This window comes from Salmo salar, chromosome ssa29, assembly GCF_905237065.1.
Source record: "Salmo salar chromosome ssa29, Ssal_v3.1, whole genome shotgun sequence".
NCBI classification, from domain to species: domain Eukaryota; kingdom Metazoa; phylum Chordata; class Actinopteri; order Salmoniformes; family Salmonidae; genus Salmo; species Salmo salar.
In genome coordinates, this window is record NC_059470.1 from 7,258,839 (window position 1) to 7,278,551 (window position 19,713).

Sequence of the window (19,713 nt, forward strand, 5' to 3'; positions counted from 1 at the left end):
CGGCTCTGGACAGGCGGGCGGCCCTGGACAGGCGGGCGGCTCCGGACAGGCGGGCGGCTCTGGACAGGCGGGCGGCCCTGGACAGGCGGGCGGCCCTGGCGGCTCCGGACAGGCGGGCGGCCCTGGCGGCTCCGGACAGGCGGGCGGCCCTGGCGGCTCCGGACAGAAGGGCGGCCCTGGCGGCTCCGGACTGGCGGGCAGCCCTGGCGGCTCCGGACTGGCGGGCGGCTCTGGCGGCTCCGGACTGGCGGGCTGCTCTGGCGGCTCCGGACTGGCTCTGGGCGCAGGCACAGGATTCACCAGGCTGGGGAGACATGCAGGAGGCCTGGCTCTGGGCGTAGGCACAGGACTCACCAGGCTGGGGAGACATGCAGGAGGCCTGGCTCTGGGCGCAGGCACAGGACTCGCCAGGCTAGGAAGACATGCAGGAGGCCTGGTTCTGGGCGCAAGCACAGGATTCCCCCAGCTGGGGAGACATGCAGGAGGCCTGGCTCTGGGCGTAGGCACAGGACTCACCAGGCTGGGGAGACATGCAGGAGGCCTGGTTCTGGGCGCAGGCACAGGATAGACGCACTGGAGGTCTGGAGCGCATGGCCTGCACAACCCATCCTGGCTCGATGCCCACTCTAGCATGGCACTTGCGGGGGGCTGGGATGTAGCGCAGCGGGCTATGAGCGCGCACTGGAGACACCATGTGCTTCATAGCATAACACGGTGTCTGACCAGTACCACGCTGCTTCCGGTAAGCACGGGGAGTTGGCTCAGGTCTCCAACCTGACTCTGCCACACTCCCCGTGTGCCCCCCCAAATAATTTTTGGGGCTGCCTCTTCACCTCCACCTGCTTCCCCGGCAGGTTGTCGCAATGGTCAAGTAGCTGTTTCCAAGTCCAGTCTATTCTTCCCTCCAATTCCTCCAGCGACCAGGATGCCATCACCTCCCGAGCACGCTGCTTCCTCCACTCCTGGTGCTGCTCCCCTCCACGTTGCTTGGTCCGTTTTTGGTGGGTAGATCTGTAACGGCTGTCTTTGGAGAGAGTGAACCAAGGTGCAGCGTGGTTAGTTCTCATCATGAATTTATTGAAGATAGAACACTATAAACACAAAAAATAAGAATCCGACAGCCAAACAGTTCTGTCAGGTGCAAAACACTAAACAGAAAATATCTACCCACAAAGCCCAAAGGAAACACATGCTGCCTAAGTATGACTCCCAATCAGCAACAACGATGTACAGCTGTTCCTGATTGGGAGCCATACCCGGCCGAAACAAAGCAATCCCCAACATAGAAATACAGACATAGAATGCCCACCCAAATCACACCCTGACCAAACCTAAATAGACATAAAAAGGCTCTCTCAGGTCAGGGCGTGACATCTATGCGAAGGAGATGTGTCGAGTTGCATGAGGCAAATTGTTTTCACACCAGATACTGACAGTTTTTTTTATCTACGCCCCTATCTTTTTTTAAGGTATCTGTGACCAACAGATGCATATCTGTATTCCCACTTATGTGAAATCCATAGATTAGGGCCTAATGAACTTATTTCAATTGACTGATTTCCTTAAACAAACTGTAACTCAGTAAAATCTGTTAAATTGTTGCATGTTGCATTTATATTTTTGTTCTGTATATTTGTCAAACGTGTCACCAGAATAAGAACCTCGATATTTATTGGAAAGGAGCATCAAGCTCATCACCTTGCACATTCACCACCTGTCACGTCCTGACCCTTGTAAGAGGTCATTTTCCATAGTAGAGTGGTTAGGGCGTGACAGGTGGGTGTTTTGGGTGGTTTTGGTTTTCTGTTTCTATGTGGGGTTTTCTAGATTTCTATTTCTATGTTTTTGTTTTCAATGTTTTGGCCAGGTATGGTTTCCAATCAGAGGCAGCTGTCTAACGTTGTCTCTGATTGGAAGCCATACTTAGGCAGCCTGTTTTTCATGTGTGGGTGGGGGAGGTTGTTTCCGTTTTGTCAAGTGTACCTTACGGAACTGTTGTCGGTCGTTTGTTGTTTTGTTGAAGTGTTTTTTCATTAAAGAAAAGAATGAGCGCTGCGCCTTGGTCTCCTTTAGACGACCCTTGTTACACCACCCTGTGAAGTTCATCATTTATTTCCTCTGTAGCCTAATAAACTGCATTCCTTCCTGAGTAGTAATGGTAAATATTGATGTAAATATTATTACATCAATATTTGCACATAAAGGGGATTCCACCACCATAATGACTTTTACCCACATAAAATGATACCACCATGCTGAAATAACTAATTGTCTCTCAGGATTTATAAAATTGTACCAGCATCATCAGAACCAGTTGTGACTTTTTCATGTGTCAGTCAAATCATCTGCATGAAATGGTTGGATGGAAACCTAATTATGCACATGGTTATGGGCTTATAAAAAAAGAAGACACCTGTACCATGTCAGATATAGAGTTGCAATGTATTCAGTTTTGAGTTTGCATCCCAATATTACACGTTACATACATCACAGAAAACTGAAATATAACACAACCATTTGATAAAAAAACACTGGATTTTCAGCTGTTTTTTTTAAATAATGGTTATTAATTATGAAATTGTAAATAATATTAATAACATTCCACCCATGAGGCCACTAGAGGGAGATTTGGCCATTTGATGTATTTATTTATTTCACCTTTATTTCAGGAAAGGGATACGTGAAAGGATAAAACAAAAACCCGCAGACACTCGGACTTCTGTGGAATGAGTTTGAGACCCCTGCCCATGACTGTATTTGTTAGTGACAGAGACATTGTTGAATGTGTTCATTTTCTGTCTTATGGCAATACATTACAAATCTCTAAAGGCCTTATTTTGAGTCCTAGCCTTACCCTAATACAGAGACCTGAAACTCATGCTTTAAAGGCCACATCAGGCCTGCATGTAGGGTTGCAACATTCCAGTAACACACACACACAGACAGCAATAGTTAGAAAGCAAATGAGAAGGATGTGGTGATATCTGACACCATTGGGTTAGTACAGTGTATTTCAGGTGCATTTGTCAGAATATTCATGTGGCTGGAGTAGGGATCGAGATAGAGAGAGGGAGAAATAGAGAGAGAAAGAGAGAGGCTGGCAGGAGCAGCAGCAGCAGCACAGCACTGGACGAAGGTAGAGTGAGGGAGAGGGACCCTCTGGACTTGGTCGTTCGTTCAGTGCAGCTCTAAGAGGAAAGCGATCAGGAGAGAGAGAGAGAGAGAGAGAGAGAGAGAGAGAGAGAGAGAGAGAGCGAGAGAGAGAGAGAGCAGGCAGGAGCGTAGAGGTAGAGCCAGCAGCTGAGCTGATCACGAGGTGTCAGTCTTATTCTTTCCATCCATCTCCTCTATTCCTTCACTCACTTCTTCTTCTTCTGAGTGCACCAGACCTTTTACCAGAGCTGTGCGATAAGCGGGAATCCCACGTTTTGAAAAAAGAACTCCAGACAGATAGATAGACAGACAAAAGAAGAATGTAAATGAATGGAACGACAGTGACAGAGAAAAATAAGTTAACTTCTGAAGACTCATCCAGTACTGGAGGGGCTGTGGTGTGCAACACCAGGTAGGAATTGTCTTTATTTGTCGTAGATGTATCTGGTGAAATGTAAACAAGCAACAAAAAGCAATTTTTCATTGATGCTCGACCAGTGAAAATAACAAAACTGTTCCTTAAACTCAACAATTTTAGAATTGTATGCTAACATTGACATAATATTTCGAACTGTATGGAACAAAAAAAGCTACCATATACAATTGAGATTTTTTCATTTATTAGCTGTGTATTACCTATTAAGGTGGGAAGCTCTATCAAACACATGGTAGTATCAATGTACAATATTAGCTGTATACTGTATTTGTGAATACTTTATTCTCTGTGTGGAGTGATGTTGATGGTGGTGTTGTTGTCAATGTGATTGATTGTATCACATGTAATGAGAGCGGGAGAGAAAAGAGAGATTTTAAAAGAATGGTGCTGTAGATGGATTGAGGGAGATAGAATACTGTTGGTTTTTTAATGAGATCCTGTCTACTTGGAGAAAATAATAGTATGTTGGAGCCAAGAGAGAGAGAGACAGAGAGAAAGAGACAGACAGACAGACAGACAGACAGACAGACAGACAGACAGACAGACAGACAGACAGACAGACAGACAGACAGACAGACACACAGACACACAGACACACAGACAGACATAGAAATACAGAGAAGGATAAAGAAAGACAGAGAGAGTGAGGGATAGAAGGGATGTTGGGGATAGAGGGAGACAGAGAGAGAAAAGAGGTGTTGGGGATAGAGGGATAGAAGAGAGAGAGAGTGAGAGGTAGCCAGAGAAAAAGAAGAGGGAGAGTGGGACTGAGCTGCAGTGCTGGGGCTTGCTGGCAGCTAACTCTGTAACCAAGGCAGCTGACATGAAGGAAAGCCAACTGTGGACACTGGGATTTTTATTTTTCACCCTCTCCGAAACACGACCGCTCTTTTCTCTGCCAAGCCCCCTGCCATCCCCCCTCATCTCCCCTGGATAAAGGTTTCATTATAGGGCGCTATGACCGAATGAATTAAGCAGCTACATGTACGCTCTCATGGCCTCTCTTTTTATGTCTCTCTCACGTCTTCAATTTTTATTTTTAACTCTTGCTCATTTCCTCTGTCCCACACAATCCCTTTCTTTATACATTGTTTTTGCTTTTATTTAACTAGGCAAGTCAGTTAAGAACAAATTCTTATTTTCAATGACGGCCTACCCCAACCAAACCCTAACCCAGACGACACCGGGCCAATTGTGCGCCGCCCTATGGGACTCCCAATCATGGCCGGTTGTGATAGAGCCTGGAATCAAACCAGGTTCTGTAGTGATGCTTCTAGCACTGAGATGCAGTGCCTTAGACCGCTGCGCCACTCGGGAGCTCAGAGTCAAAGGACACTCCTATCAGTCTTTTTCAGGAAACAGTTTTTAACCATCAATTAACACCAGCTACACACATGAAAAATACTACAGTTTACTATGTAATACTACAGTACAGTACTTACTATAGAATGCTGTAGTACACTGTATTATCCCTTGATCATGTGTAGTACTTACTATACAATTTGTGTAGTATACTGTAGAATACTATAGTAAATAGCACAATATTCTACAGACCACAAAACACTACAGTAATTACTATAGTATATACTACAGTATTTCATTTGCATATACCCTGCCCTTTCTGCTCCCCATAGCCCAATTTGTGCCACCCGTAAGTGAGAAACCTACATGTAACCAGTGGTGGAAAATGTACTCAATTGTCACACTTGAGTAAAAGTAAAAATACCTTAATAGTAAATTCCTACATGTCTAAAAGTATCTGGTTTGAAATGTGCTTAAGTACAATGGTGGAAAAGTGACCAATTGTCATACTTGAGTGAAATTAAATAGTATACATCAAATTCTCTATATTGAGAAAACCCGATGGCCAGATTTTCTTGTTTTTTTAATTTACGGACAGACATGGGCCCACTCCAACACTCAGAAATAATTTACAAATATTTGTATTTGTGTTTAGTGAGTCCGCCAGATCAAAGGCAGTAGGTATGACAGCGCATTATATTGACAGGTGTATGAATAGGACCATATTGCTGTCCTATCAGAGCATTTGGAATGTAATGAGTACTTTTGGGTGTCAGGGAAAATGTAATGGAGTAAAAAGTACATATTTTATTTAGGAATGCAGTGGAGTAAAATTAACTTGTCAAAAAGTAAAAACTAAAAAAGTAGTTCTTCAAGGTATTCTTACTTAAGTACTTTATACCACAGCATGCAACTGCCAAAATAAAGGAAACACTTGAGTAAATGAAGGATACAAATGATATAAAGCAGGTGCTTCCTCACAGGTGTGGTTTCTGAGTTAATTAAATAATTAACATCCCTCGTGCTTAGCGTCATATATAAAAATGCCCTGTTGCCCATTATTTTGGCTACCATGGTTAGAAGAAAAGATCTCAGAGACTTTGAAAGAAGGGTCTGAGACAATGTTTTCCATCACCGTTGTTAACAAAACACCAAATGATGGAATTTCACATGGAAGAATGGCATCGCATCCCTCCAAATAGAACTCCAGACACGTGTACAATGTTAGAAAAAAGGGTTCCAAAGGGGTTCTTTGGCTGTCCCCATAGGAGAACTCTCTTGGGTTCCAAGTAGAACCCTGTTTGGTTCCAGGTAGAACCCTCTGTGAAAAGGGTTCTGCCTGGAACCCAAAAGGGTTCTCTAAAGGGTTCTCCTATGAGGACAGCCGAATAACCCCTTTAGGTTCTAGATAGCACCTTTTTTTTAAGAGTGTAGAATCTATGCCAAGGTGCATTGAAGCTGTTCTTGCGACTCGTGGTGGCACAACGCCCCAAGACACTTGGTGGTATTTCCTTTATTTTGGCAGTTATATGTACATGCCAAGTGTAGACCATATATTGTTTTTGCTCTTTGAGTATTTTTTTCCCCAGTAGTTTTCCTCAAGGAGAAAACCCCACTGCTATGTCAATGATAATAAAACAAAAACACTATAGTAAATAGCACATTAATATCCGCAAAAACACTACAGTAAATACTACAGTACCCTACAGTACGCAAAAACACTACACTAATTATACTACCATTTTTTTGTACAGTATGTATACTGTAGTAAACTGTAAATATGACATAATACTACAGTCATATCCATAACACTAAAGTAAATACTAACGACAGTCCACAAAAACACTGCAGTGAATGCAACAGTAAAGTCAGCAAAAACACTACAGTGAATTCTATTGTATTCATACCATAGTTTACTATAGTATTTCCTTATGTGGGTATGGAGAGAGTTTTAACGTGAAAGCTGTGAGTGATTCAGTTTTTCCAGAGGTCAAAAGTGAGGTAGAGAAACAGCAACACAAAGGCAGGTTGATCTGATACAAATGCAAAGACAAACTCTGAGCTACTGAAGACTGTTTCCCCTCCTAGAATGCCCAACAAACTGAATTTTAATCTGTGCATTTTCTGATGTAAATCAGACCCACACTTAAACGCCACCTACGTTAACCCTCCTGTTGTGTTCGTTTCATGTTAATTAATTCTGTGTTCCCGGTCCAAAATGATCGCCCCATTGTAGCTGATTGTAAATCCATAATAATACATATAATATCACCTAATGTTGTTGTTAGATCGTTTCATCAGCTTAAGTTCTTGTGAACATTACACGTTTTGAACTTCTATTTGCTATTCATGGCCTGTAGGCCTCATTGACCTGAGCTCATACAACTCGTTTTTTAAGTAAAAAAAGCACAATATATGGATTATTTGGACTATAACAAATACTCAGATGAAACATACTGTGCTTTTTATCACAGACTACTTTGTGTCTAATTTTAACAAGGACTCTCTCCTCCTCACCAGTGTCATGATCAAGAGCCTCACATGCAGTATATCTTTTGGTCATTGTGCTGCCACAGAATGAGTTGAGCAAGGCCTCAAAAAATCTTTATATACTAGAGCTGCGAGAAAAGTGTGAGAATGACAACAGGTGTGGTTCCCGTGGGGGAAAGATTCTATTGTGGAAAGGTTCCCGTGGGGAAGCCAAGAAGGGGAGTGAGGTGTATGTGTTCAAACACACATGCATGTGGGGGTCTGGGAGAGGAAGTGTGTCCATCTGATGAATGGGCATGTGCCTGAACTTAGTTTTATACACTAATTGCAGTCTCACCCATTCATTTCTAATGAAAGGTCACTATTGACCGGGAAAACCACAGGTGTACAAAAGTTAAATAAAACACCCAAAATCTTATGAAAATCATCTAAATGTATTTTGTGTGTTCAGATGCCCTGTGTGGAGAAAGTCATGGAACCTTATGACAATCAGATTAAATTAACTACATTTTTCAGAGAGAAAACTTAAATTGGTCCAATTCGACCGGAACACAGCAGGAGGGTTAATTTATAAGGTGAGAAATCAAAGAGAATAGAAACGTGCAATAACAGAAAAATTAGGAGGAAAATAGTTGTACAGTACAGTGCATCTATGATAAATAACCATCAAGAGAGGGGAGTAGGAAGGAAGGCAGTGGAGAAGAGGAGGGCGGAGGCAGTTGGAGGAGAGGACGGGGAAGACAGTGAAAGAGAGGGGGTTTTGGTGAAGAGGATAGGAAAGGCATTGTGGGCCGAGGAGGAAACACTGAGAACTAAAAAGTGTTGAGTTTCTCTGCATGTTGTCCATCATCATCTCTCCATCATCTCTTCATGTTGCTGACCAATGGCTTTATCCTCTCAGGTACAGTTAAAAGGCTAATAAAAACTGCTCTGCATCGTGTCTGCAGAGTTCTGACGTATTTTGATTGTGTGGAAATCAATAGCGCTGTAAATTCTTAATTGAATGAATGCAGGAGTCCTGCGCCTAGTGTTTTATGGGGTACCAGACATACAGCTCCTTTGAAAGCGTGGCATGCTGAAAGATCTCTGTTGGCATATTTTTTTTCTTGTGTGTTTGTGTGTGTGTGCTTGCTTGTGTGGTTGCATTGCATGCGTGTGTGTGTGTGTGTGTGTGTGTGTGTGTGTGTGTGTGTGTGTGTGTGTGTGTGTGTGTGTGTGTGTGTGTGTGTGTGTGTGTGTGTGTGTGTGTAAGATTTCTGTTGGCATTGTTTTGGGCTGGTGGAAAAGCTCTCAGTTAATCACTCAAAGGGTGATAGTGTACACATGCTGTGTTCTACATTGTCAACAGCTGGTTTTTGGTACAATACAATATCAATACAACAGTGAAGAGTAACTTCACCACGTTATTTGACATATTGATATGAGAGTCTTTCATCATCAGAATGCCCAGTGCCCTAAATTCGTGTTTCACACACTGTAAAAAATGTCCTGTAGTTTTTACAGTAAATTACTGGCAACACAGTGGCCAGTAAATTACTGTAGATTTACAGGGCCTTTGCGTAAACACAAAACCTGAATACAGCAACATACTGTATTTCTAGAATGTACAGTGCATTACTGGAAGCACAGTGGTTAGTAAACTGTTGCAGATTTACAATGCACACAGCTAGTGTCAACAATAAGTAGTATTTATGTTACATGTATTTGATATATGTCTTTCAATAGTTTCAATAACTTTGTGTAATTTGTACTTCACTGGCCTGAAGTACAATTCATGTATTTAGTTACCATTAATAAGTATACATGTATTTTCTAATAGAAAAGTAAACCTGTAAGTAGCCCACTTAACTACAACAACCTTACCGGTAAAGGTAAAATAATCTTTTGAATTGCTATGACTGTGGTGTGTTTAAAGGTTATGAACAGATAAAATAAAATGTTTCATTCAATTTGATATTTGGATGAAACCAGATCAAAGTATGATGATTTACATTGAAAAAGTGTGATAATAAAGTTACTGGTCCCGCGCCCATGTCAGACAATTGGATTCAGGTGGCGGGATTATTAAGGGGATAGGGTAATATCACCCTAATGCTCATTTTAATACACCAACGGTAACATGATATTTTCTTCCCTAATTTAAATAAGTACTGCCTTGTAACCAACATTGGATAAGGCATGTTCACAGAGGGGCGTGGTTTATATTGCTATATATCTACTCTACTGGTGCCAATACTTGACTGTAGGGTGTCAGCAAATATAATTAAAAGTTTACACAATTCATCTATGGCAAATATACTTGTATGTTTCTCCTTTCATCTAGCTAGGGTTGTTCAAAACGCAGTGGTCAAGTCAACACATCCGTCAGAGCTGTTGTGAATCGCGTCACAAGAGACATGCCAAATGGGAGATTTCTGAGAGAATGTACATCATTAGCTAGGTTTCCAATTTGCGACAGATTTTCATGCAAATATTCTAAAATCTGCATAAAATAATAAAAACATTTGACCCACCAGAGATGTGCTTCCATCAAACTGACTTTTCGTGGATAAAAGGCTGTGCGTGATGACATACTGCATTTAAAAATAACTTTTGCCGTTTAATTCCCATGTAACAACTGATAAATACAAGTTAACCCTTGTGTTGTCTTAAGGGTAAAAAAATGACACCCCACCATGTTTAACAGCAGAGAAAAAACCCTAAATTATATTTTTTCAACTTGAAATTTGATGACTTTTCCTGGAGTGACCCCACATTAGAAAAAGTGAAACATTCCCTTTGTTCATATTTTCATGAAACCTGTACACCACCAGGGTACAAAGATTGTCTTAGGGTCATTTTTGACCCGGCAGTTACAAAAACCACAAAGACACACACACTCACAATGAGAAATTTAGATTGTGTGCTACTGAATGAACTCAGACAAAACTAAAACGTTATTGTGCATGTGCAGCATCTCCCCTCCACGACCCCACATGTGACTCAAGTTCACAGACAAAATAAAAACAATTTCAGACAAAATAAACAACATTTCTGACAAAATAAACATTTCTTGAAAGCATTGTTTACTCATGGGGAATGCAGTCAGAGGCTATAAAGGTGCTGCAGATGACAGTCCCCCCAGTTCTCTCTTTGCTGAAGCCATGAGTGCACGTTTCAGTGCCCAACAGGTCGTAGATCAGATTTTTTCAGATGTCCAGGAGGAACAAGAGAACAATGATTTAGAACAGGAGGAGGAGGTATCAGAAGAAGAAGACGGGGAAGAATACAACCCAGAGCACAATGCATCATCTTCAGATGAATAAGAAATCTCCCAAGCTGAAAGAGAGATGTTTTTGTCAAAGAACAGCAAAATAACATGGTCTTTGTCACCATATGACAACCAAGGCAGCACAAAATGTCATCAGAATGACCCCAGGGCCCACAAGACATGCAGTTGCCCATGCCCAGGACATCGCCTCAACATTACATGTTCATCACACCAGCCATCGAACAAATCATCCTGGAGATGACAAATTTGAATTGTTTCTGGAGACAACTGGAAAAGGATGTATGAGATTGACCTGCGTGCCTACATAGGGCTGCTAATCTTAGCGGGTGTGTATAAGTCACAGCAGAACCATTCCTCTTTCAAATACATTTTACTTATCTTTCACTGTGATGCTACTTAATGGAGATACTATGACTTATCCAGGCTTCTCTCAACCTTATTAATGTATTCTCTAAGGCTTTAGCTATAGGAAGCCATATGTCAATAAACAAAGCTACAATATATGTCAATGTGTCATGCGTCAGAACTATAGCAGGCAGAATCCTCACCTGTCAGCTCACCACTCTGTATCACTCTTATAAGAGGTGTTATTCTGCAATGCCAGCATATGTGCTTGTAGGAAGATGTTTTTAAGATAGATGGTTTGTAATGACATGAATTAAAGCATGCAACACAACACTAACAGAACTCAACAACCTTGGTCCATGGCTTTTAAGGATTTTTTGCTGAAACTTGGTTTCTGATGAATCTACTGCATCTAGATGTTCTCATGCAATACAACAGGAGCACCTGCAAATCATTACATTATGATTTTTGATCACTGTGTGGCTGTGTGTGTGTGTGTATGTCCATGTGTGCAACTAAGAACGCACACATACACACACACACACACACACACACACACACACACACACACACACACACACACACACACACACACACACACACACACACACACACACACACACACACGACTTCGCACAAATAGTATTCCGAGGGCCCACATCACGCACCAGCAGATTTAGCTTGCTATTTCAATACTCCACTTCTTTCTGCAACTCTGAGACACTGAATTATTTCATCCCCTCTAGGTATTATGAAAGCAATCCTGTTTTCTCTTTCTTTTTTTCCTGTCTAACTCTTAGGCAATGAATCTATTCAAAATGACAGTAGCTTAAAAGTAATAGACAGCAACACTTCTACGAAGACTGAAATTAACTTAAATTGATTCACCCAAGCTTTTTTCTTCTCTCTCATTCCGACTTTCCCTGAGAGAAGGCTCTTGAGGAGGATATTTCAAACATGTGAGGCCACATGCAGAAATCAATTTCCTAATGAAGTTGATTAGAGAGAGATGTGCTGGAGCTGTGGGCTGTCTTTCTGTTAAGAGCTCACATCAGGTCAGACAGGACAGGGCTGGGACGTAAGGCTGCGTGAGTGTGTGCGTCTGGGGCCGAGAGAGTGCTTCGTGGCATACCAAAGCTTATGTTAATTGTTGAATGCCTCAGTTTACAGTTCATTAGTTTTCAATGTGCGCAGGGGAGATGTCATGAAATGACAGCTTTAATCATATGCATCTGTGTGCGTGTGTGTGTGCGTTCGTGCATGCGTGACCACATAATGCAAATGTAATACAATCCAACGGTGACATACTGAAACACTGCACAACACACCTGGGTTCAAATAGCATTTGTTCTATTTCAAATACTTTAAGTGTTTGATTGAGGCTTCCTGCAATGCCAGATGGGCGGGGTTTGCACTTTGGGAATATGCCATTGCTTCCATTGTGCACCATGCAGGCAAGCTCTATCAAACACAGCTAAAGCTATGTGAAAGAAAACAAATATGGCTACTATTTACAGTAAACCAAGGTCTGGAGTGCTGTCTAGCTGTTAAACATCATATTAAACTCTTAGAAAAAAGGGTTCTATAAAGAACCCCAATTAACACTTTTTTCTAAGACTGTACTCTACAGCATTCAGTGCTCTAGCTGACTGGACAGTCCTTCTTCAACAGTGGCCTGTTAATACAATACACCTGTACTAGTGTAGTTAGGGCTAGGCGTCCCGTCAGCAGGACACCTGTCGACAACATCCCGTAAAATTGGAGGGGCGCAATTCAAATAAATAATCGTAATATTAAACATTTATGAACATACAAGTATCTTATATTGGTTAAAAGTTTAAATTATTGTTAATCTAACTGCATTGTCTGATTTATAATAGGCTTTACAGCGAAAGCATACCATGCAATTGTTTGCGGACAGCGCCCCACAACAACATATTTTCAACCAGCACAAGCTTCATAAAATCCCAAATAGCGATTAAATAATCCTCTGTTTGCAATCCCAAGGGTCCCAGCTACAACATGTATGGTCGTTTTGTTAGATAAAATCCTTCTTTATATCCCAAAAAGTTGGTTTAGTTGGCGCCATCGATTTCAGTAATCCACTCGTTCAACATGCAGACAAAGGAATCCAAAAAGCTACCACTAAACTTTGTTAAAACAAGTCAAACTACGTTTCTATGTAATCCTCAGGTACCCTAAAATGTAAATGAACTATAATATTTCATACGGAAAGAAGTATTTTCAATAGAAAAGTAAAATTAGTATGTATGGGTCCTCTTCTTTGCGCACCCACAGATTGATTTCCAACAGTGACTCCCGGTACCGAAACTCAAAATTCTTCCTTGTTTTGGAAGAAACAACCCTGAAACCATGAACAAAGACTGTTGACATCTAGTGGAAGCCATAGGAATTGCAATCTGGGAGCTGGAATTGCATAGGACTCATAGCTTTCCATTGAAATTAGCATGGGATCTCAACATTTTTTTTTATTCTGGTTGGTTTTTCTTTGGATTTTCAGCTACGATATCAATTGAGTTATAGTCTAATACATTGTTTTAACATTTATACAAACTTCAAAGTGTTTTCTATCCAGTGATACCAATTATATGCATATCCTGGCTTCTGGGCCGGAGTAACACGCAGTTTACTTTGGGCACATCAGTCAGGCGGAAATTCTGAAAAAAGCACCCTAGCCCTAAGAAACTCTAGCCCTTACCATTCAGCCAATGTATATTTAACTATCTGTCTATTGGGCCCACACGTACATAAACAGCCAATAGACCTTCAGCCGAGGCCAAAGTAATAATCAGGACTGCATGAGGGAGTACGGTTTGCCCTTGGTCCTGTTTGAAAGTGATTACATTTTATTACTCTCCTCCCCACTCATAGAAATAACCCAATATTAAACCGTCTACTACTCTTACCTCATGGTAGTTGGTAGTGGAAAATGAATCACTCTCTCTCTGTGGAGTCGGAGCCCTCAAGTCAACTTTTTTCTGTTGTAGAAATGGAGGGATGAGATGTCATAAATCTGTCACACAGATCCATTAGGTCCCTGTACTCTCTCCTACCTCACAGTATTAAAGGCTTTCTCTCTCTCTCACTCGATCGCTTGCTCGCTCTCTCTCTCATTTTTTCTCTCTCTCTCCTTTGGACTGTCTCCAGCGCTAACATCTTTTAGAGCTGCATGCCGTGCCTTCCACGGGAGTGTGTGTGTGTGCGTGTTTGTGTGCCTACGCACGTACCCGCCCGTACGTGTGCATGTCCCTGTCTGTGCCCCCTAAGTGTATGCGTGTTTAGATTCACAAGATTGCTTCTGAAATTTGACCTCTGGAAAAGTTTCCTGTGAGCAGCCTCCTCTTTGAACTCCAATCCATTATCAGTGAGTATCAGTTTCATCCCAACAGGTGTACTGTGTTAAATGATAGGGGCCTCTGGCAGCCTGCCACAGTCACATGCAGAGGATAAAAGGATGAGCTCTCAGTTGCAGAGCAATGGGGTACCGTTATGGCTCGCTGTAGACAGACACTCGAGCGCACACACACACGCAGGCCACACACACACATGCATGTTTGGGCTCCCGAGTGGCACAGCAGTCTAAGGCACTGCATCTCTGTGCTAGAGGCGTCACTACAGACCCTGGTTCGATTCCAGGCTGTATCACAAACGGCCGGGATTTGGAGTCCCATAGGGTGGTGCTCAATTGGCCCAGCGTCGTCCGGTTTGGCCGGGGTAGGCCGTCATTGTAAATAAAATTTGTTCTTAACTGACTTGCCTAGTTAAATACATGAAAAATGCACACACACGCAACCTACATTGCTGCTATCCACCACATAATCTACAACAGTGGGTGAAGTTGAAAGGTTGTACTGTCATGAAGGAAATCAGAGAGATATTTCCAAACCTTTCTCTACCCAGCCATAATATATTGTAACCCTCCGTATATGAACAAACGCAGACGTAGAAAGAAGTTCAGTATAGGATGTTGTTTTGGGTAAAAGAAACTCTACTAGACAGTTTCTAACTTTCTCCTTTTCTAACCATTTTTCTTTCATATTCTCTTTCTATTTCTGGATTCTTTCATATTCTCCTCTTAATATACCAGTCCATACCACAGTAGACTTATAGTTAGAGGGGAGATTGTAATGACTGACACGGTGGAAAACAAAAAGCTGTTGGATCCCGGCGAGGAGGGAGGAGTGGAGCAGCAGTGCAGGCTTCATGTCAGAACCCATCTCTCCCTTCACCCCATTCTGAATCCCTGGTGGAGCCCCACACCGTTTGATGGGATAGGTTGAGGAAGCATATGCGACTAAGTTCCAAATTGCACACTATTCCCTATAGTGTAGTTTACTACTTTTGTCCAGGACTCATAGGGCTCTGGTTAAAAGTAGAGCACTATGTAGGGAATAGCATGCAATTTGGGACATATCCTGGGCCTATCCTCTAGCTCCCCTCTCTGCTGGGTCTTTTGATCTATCTCTGCCCCCCCTTAAGCCCACTCTCTGAGAAAAAGATCCCCTTCAACACCTACAACCCCCCTACCGCTCCAACCCCACCCATTGAGATCCTATAACCTGCCTAGTGGATCTGAAAGATCTGACGGAATCACAAAGTTGAAAGGGCTGGGGGGTGGAGGGATAGAATGAGGGGAGGAAGGGTGGAACCAGCATGGGCTCCGTACATAGCTAGATCTGTCCATGAGAATCCATTATCAGACATAAGACAGGTGGTATCTACAGAGGTGCCCTCTAAAATGAGCCTCCCGACATCCAATAACCAAGGTTTGCTACCCAGGCTATCATGTTCAGGCCTGGCCTGATACCTTTTCGGATGGATTTGATGGTTTAGTGTCCTCCTGTGGGAGTAGGGCTATGTATGTACATGTTTCTCCAGCTTAAACAAACCATACTTTATTCAGCACCTGCTCCATGAACCAGAGGTTGAAAAACACAGCTTTACTCTACTATTGTACGTCATGAACAATACAATCAATAATGCAAAAGCAAACACCTCATGGCATGTCCTCATACATTTGCTCATGGAGTTGATAGTGTAGTGTCATCCTGTTGGAGTAGATGGGGTCATGTCTGAACATGTTTCTAGGTTGAAACACACTTTATACTGACCTTGCTATAGACCATGGAGTTCAAGTGCGCAATTGTTGTTAGTTCTGGCTTTAAATATTTGAACAACAATAACAAAACATAGTCTTTACCACAGAGCAAGGTGAAGAAAATCAAGAAATGGATGCATTATATATATATAAGTGAAGTGTTAAAGTTGCGACAGTTCGTTTCTGGTATCAGAACAAAATAGTCAGCACATAGTACCTTCTGATCTAGCTGTACTTTAATTAATGCAAACACGTGTGTGGTATATGTGTGGTTCGTATATGTACGGTCTCGCTGTTTTACCTCGCAGGGCAAACAGAGAAGAGAACGACACATCCTATTGTTCTCGCTTTTATACTCTGACAGAGATAGTTCCCGCTCAATGCTGGCCTGTCAGAGGGAGGAGGAGCGTGGTTTAAACTTGCTCCTCCTAACGTTGGCGTGCAGGCAGGTCCCAGCGTCGTGACGCACTTCCTGTTGCCGGTTGTAGTTCTTCTTGTCTTCAACAGTTGATTTACCCGTAGTTTATGTACTTAGCATAGCTTCCCCAGTATATTATATAAGTTATGCATACAAATAGCTAGTTCAACCCTAACAGAAGTTACATGAATAATACATAGGACTCAAATTATTTTTGTAAGTTAGGGACCCATCTCTCCCTTCACCCCAGTCTGAATCCCTGGTGGAGCCCTACACCGTTTGATGGGATAAGGGGAGCTGTGGTTAGGGGAAGCTGTTATTAAGTAAAATGGACTTGTTTGCAGAACAAACTATATGCTGTTCGTAGAGACAAATTCTAACCGTGGTCATCAAGTTTATTTTTCACAGTGGTGTAGGGATGGGATCTGAAAAGTATTTAGCACATTACCAATTATCACCTGAGCAGTCATCAGAGCAATGAACAGAGAATACACATTTGTTTTATTTATTTATTATTTCAACTTTATTTAACCAGGTAGGCCAGTTGAGAACAAGTTCTCATTTACAACTGCGACCTGGCCAAGATAAAGCAAAGCAGTGCGACAAAAACAACAACACAGAGTTACACATGGGATAAACAAACGTACAGTCAATAACACAATAGAAAAATCCATATACAGTGTGTGCAAATGGAGTAAGATTAGGGATTACAAATTACAATTGACCTCACCATATTATGTTGTATTATCAAATACAAGAATCGCATACATGTAAGAATTGTATACAAGTACGTTACACAAAATAATTCTGAGCTAAAGAATCTTGTTTTATTTGCTTAGTAGTTTAACCTGTCACTATAATGTTGAAAGCTTTACACATTTGGCATTCTGAACCTATGGCTTTTAATAGCTGAGTGTTTTGAGCGATATAAGTCAATTACTTCTCTAAGGAGTATAGAGCAGCAGCTACCGTAATTTCCGGACTATAAGCCGCAACTTTTTTCCCTCGCTTTGAACCTCGCGGCTTAAACAATGACGCGGCTAATATATGGATTTTTCCTGCTTTCAAATTTTTTTGAAAGGAGATGACTTCAGTGGTTTCAGTGCACAGGAGGAGGAAGATAGTGACCATTTTTTTTTTACAAGCCGTGTTTCGTTAAAGCCTATTTATTTTTGTTACAAGCCGTGTTTCGTTAACCTCTATGGGACCCCTTCCCGTTCTCATCCCGGTAACGGGATTGCTTGACAAGATAGCAAAAATCTAATAATTTATATTTATCAAACAATGAACTATTTTACACCATTTGAAAGATAAACATCTCCTTATTCCAACCACGTTGTTCGATTTCAAAGAGGCTTTACGGCAAAAGCATAAAGGTAGATTATGTTAGGACAGTACATTGACAAAACATTACACACAGCTATTTTCAATGCAAAGACAGGCGTCACCAAAAGCAGAAAACCAGCTAAAAATTAGCACTAACCTTTGACAATCTTCATCAGATGACACTCCTAGGACATTATGTTAGACAATCCATGCATTTTCTGTCCTATCAAGTTCATATTTATATCCAAAAACAGCATTTTACAATGGCGGTGATGTTCAGAAAATATTTAGCCTCCAAAACTCCCGGTGGACCTGCGCTACTATTTACAAAATTACTATTCGAAAACATTGGTAAAATGTAATATTGTCATTCAAAGAATTATAGATTAACATCTCGTGAATGCAACCGCATTGCCAGATTTTAAAATAACTTTACTGGGAATTCACACTTTGCAATAAACGAGGTACTATGCTCAGAAAAATAGGCTAGGCGATACAGACTAGCGCCATCTTGGAACCATCTAAAATCAAATATACTATTGTAAATATTCCCTTACCTTTGATTATCTTCATCAGAAGGCACTTCCAGGGATCCGAGGTCCACAACAAATGTTGATTTGTTCGAAGAAGTTCATAATTTATGTCCAAATAGCTCCTTCTTGTTAACCTCTATGGGCTAGGTGGGACGCTGCGGTGCCTTAAAAATCCTATTAGCATTCAATTTCTCAAACATACAACTATTTTACAGCCATTTGAAAGACAAAATTCTCGTTAATCTAACCACGCTGTACGATTTCAAAAAGGCTTTACAACGAAAGCAAAAATTTAGATTATGTCAGCAGAGTACCAAGCCAGTTGTGAATAATAGACACTTTTTCAAGCCAGCATACAGTGTCACCAAAACCCAGAAGACAGCTAAAATGAAGCACTAACCTTTGACGATCTTCATCAGATGACAATCCTAGGACATTATGTTAGACAATGCATGCATTTTTTGTTCAATCAAGTTCATATTTATATCAAAAACCAGCTTTTTACTTATGCATGTGACGTTCAGAACTAGCTTACCCCCGCAAAACTTCCGGGAAGTCGCGTAACAATTTTAATAAATTAAGATAAACGTTGGCAAAAAGCATAACAATTATTTTAAGAATTATAGATACATCCTCTAATGCACTCGATATGTCAGATTTTAAAATAGCTTTTGGTGAAATCACACTTTGCAATAATCTGAGTACATAGCCCAGAGCATCACGGGCTTGCTATTTAGACAGCCGGCAAGTTTAGAACTCACAAAATCGATATTTACTATGTATAAAAGTTTGATTACCTTTTGTTCTCTTCGTCAGAATGCACATCCAGGACGCTACTTCAATAACAAATGTTGGTTTGGTCCAAAAAGCTAATCCATCGTTATATCCGAATAGCGGCGTTTTGTTCGTGCTTTCCAGACACTATCCGAAATAGTAAAGAAGTGTCACGCGCATGGCGCAATTCGTGACAATAAAATTCTAAATATTCCATTACCGTACTTCAAGCATGTCAACCGTTGTTTAAAATCAATTTTTACGACATTTTTCTCGTAGAAAAGCGATAATATTCCGACAGGTGGCGAATACTCCTTTTCGGCAAACAGAGGAAGAAATCCCAAAGGCGGGGCGGTCGGGGTCATGCGCATAAGCCCAGTGTCCCTTGATCGGCCACTTGAGAAAGGCGATAATGTGTTTCAGCCTGGGGCTGGAATGACGACATTCTGTTTTTTCCCGGGCTCTGAGCGCCTATGGACGACGTGGGAAGTGTCACGTTAGACCAGAGATCCTTAGTAAATGATAGAGATGGAAAAGAAGTTCAAG

The 19,713-nt window shown here is 41.6% G+C and overlaps 1 protein-coding gene across 1 annotated transcript in view; it reads left to right on the plus strand.

Moving 5' to 3' along the window:
* The first annotated feature begins 3,282 nt into the window (after nucleotides 1–3,282).
* LOC106590058 (cadherin-20) overlaps nucleotides 3,283–19,713 on the plus strand; it is a 167,799-nt gene continuing 151,368 nt past the window's right edge. Inside the window, exon 1 of the mRNA XM_014180571.2 lies at nucleotides 3,283–3,565. The gene's annotated coding sequence lies outside the window, so the exon portion shown is untranslated. The remainder of the gene's footprint in view (nucleotides 3,566–19,713) is intronic.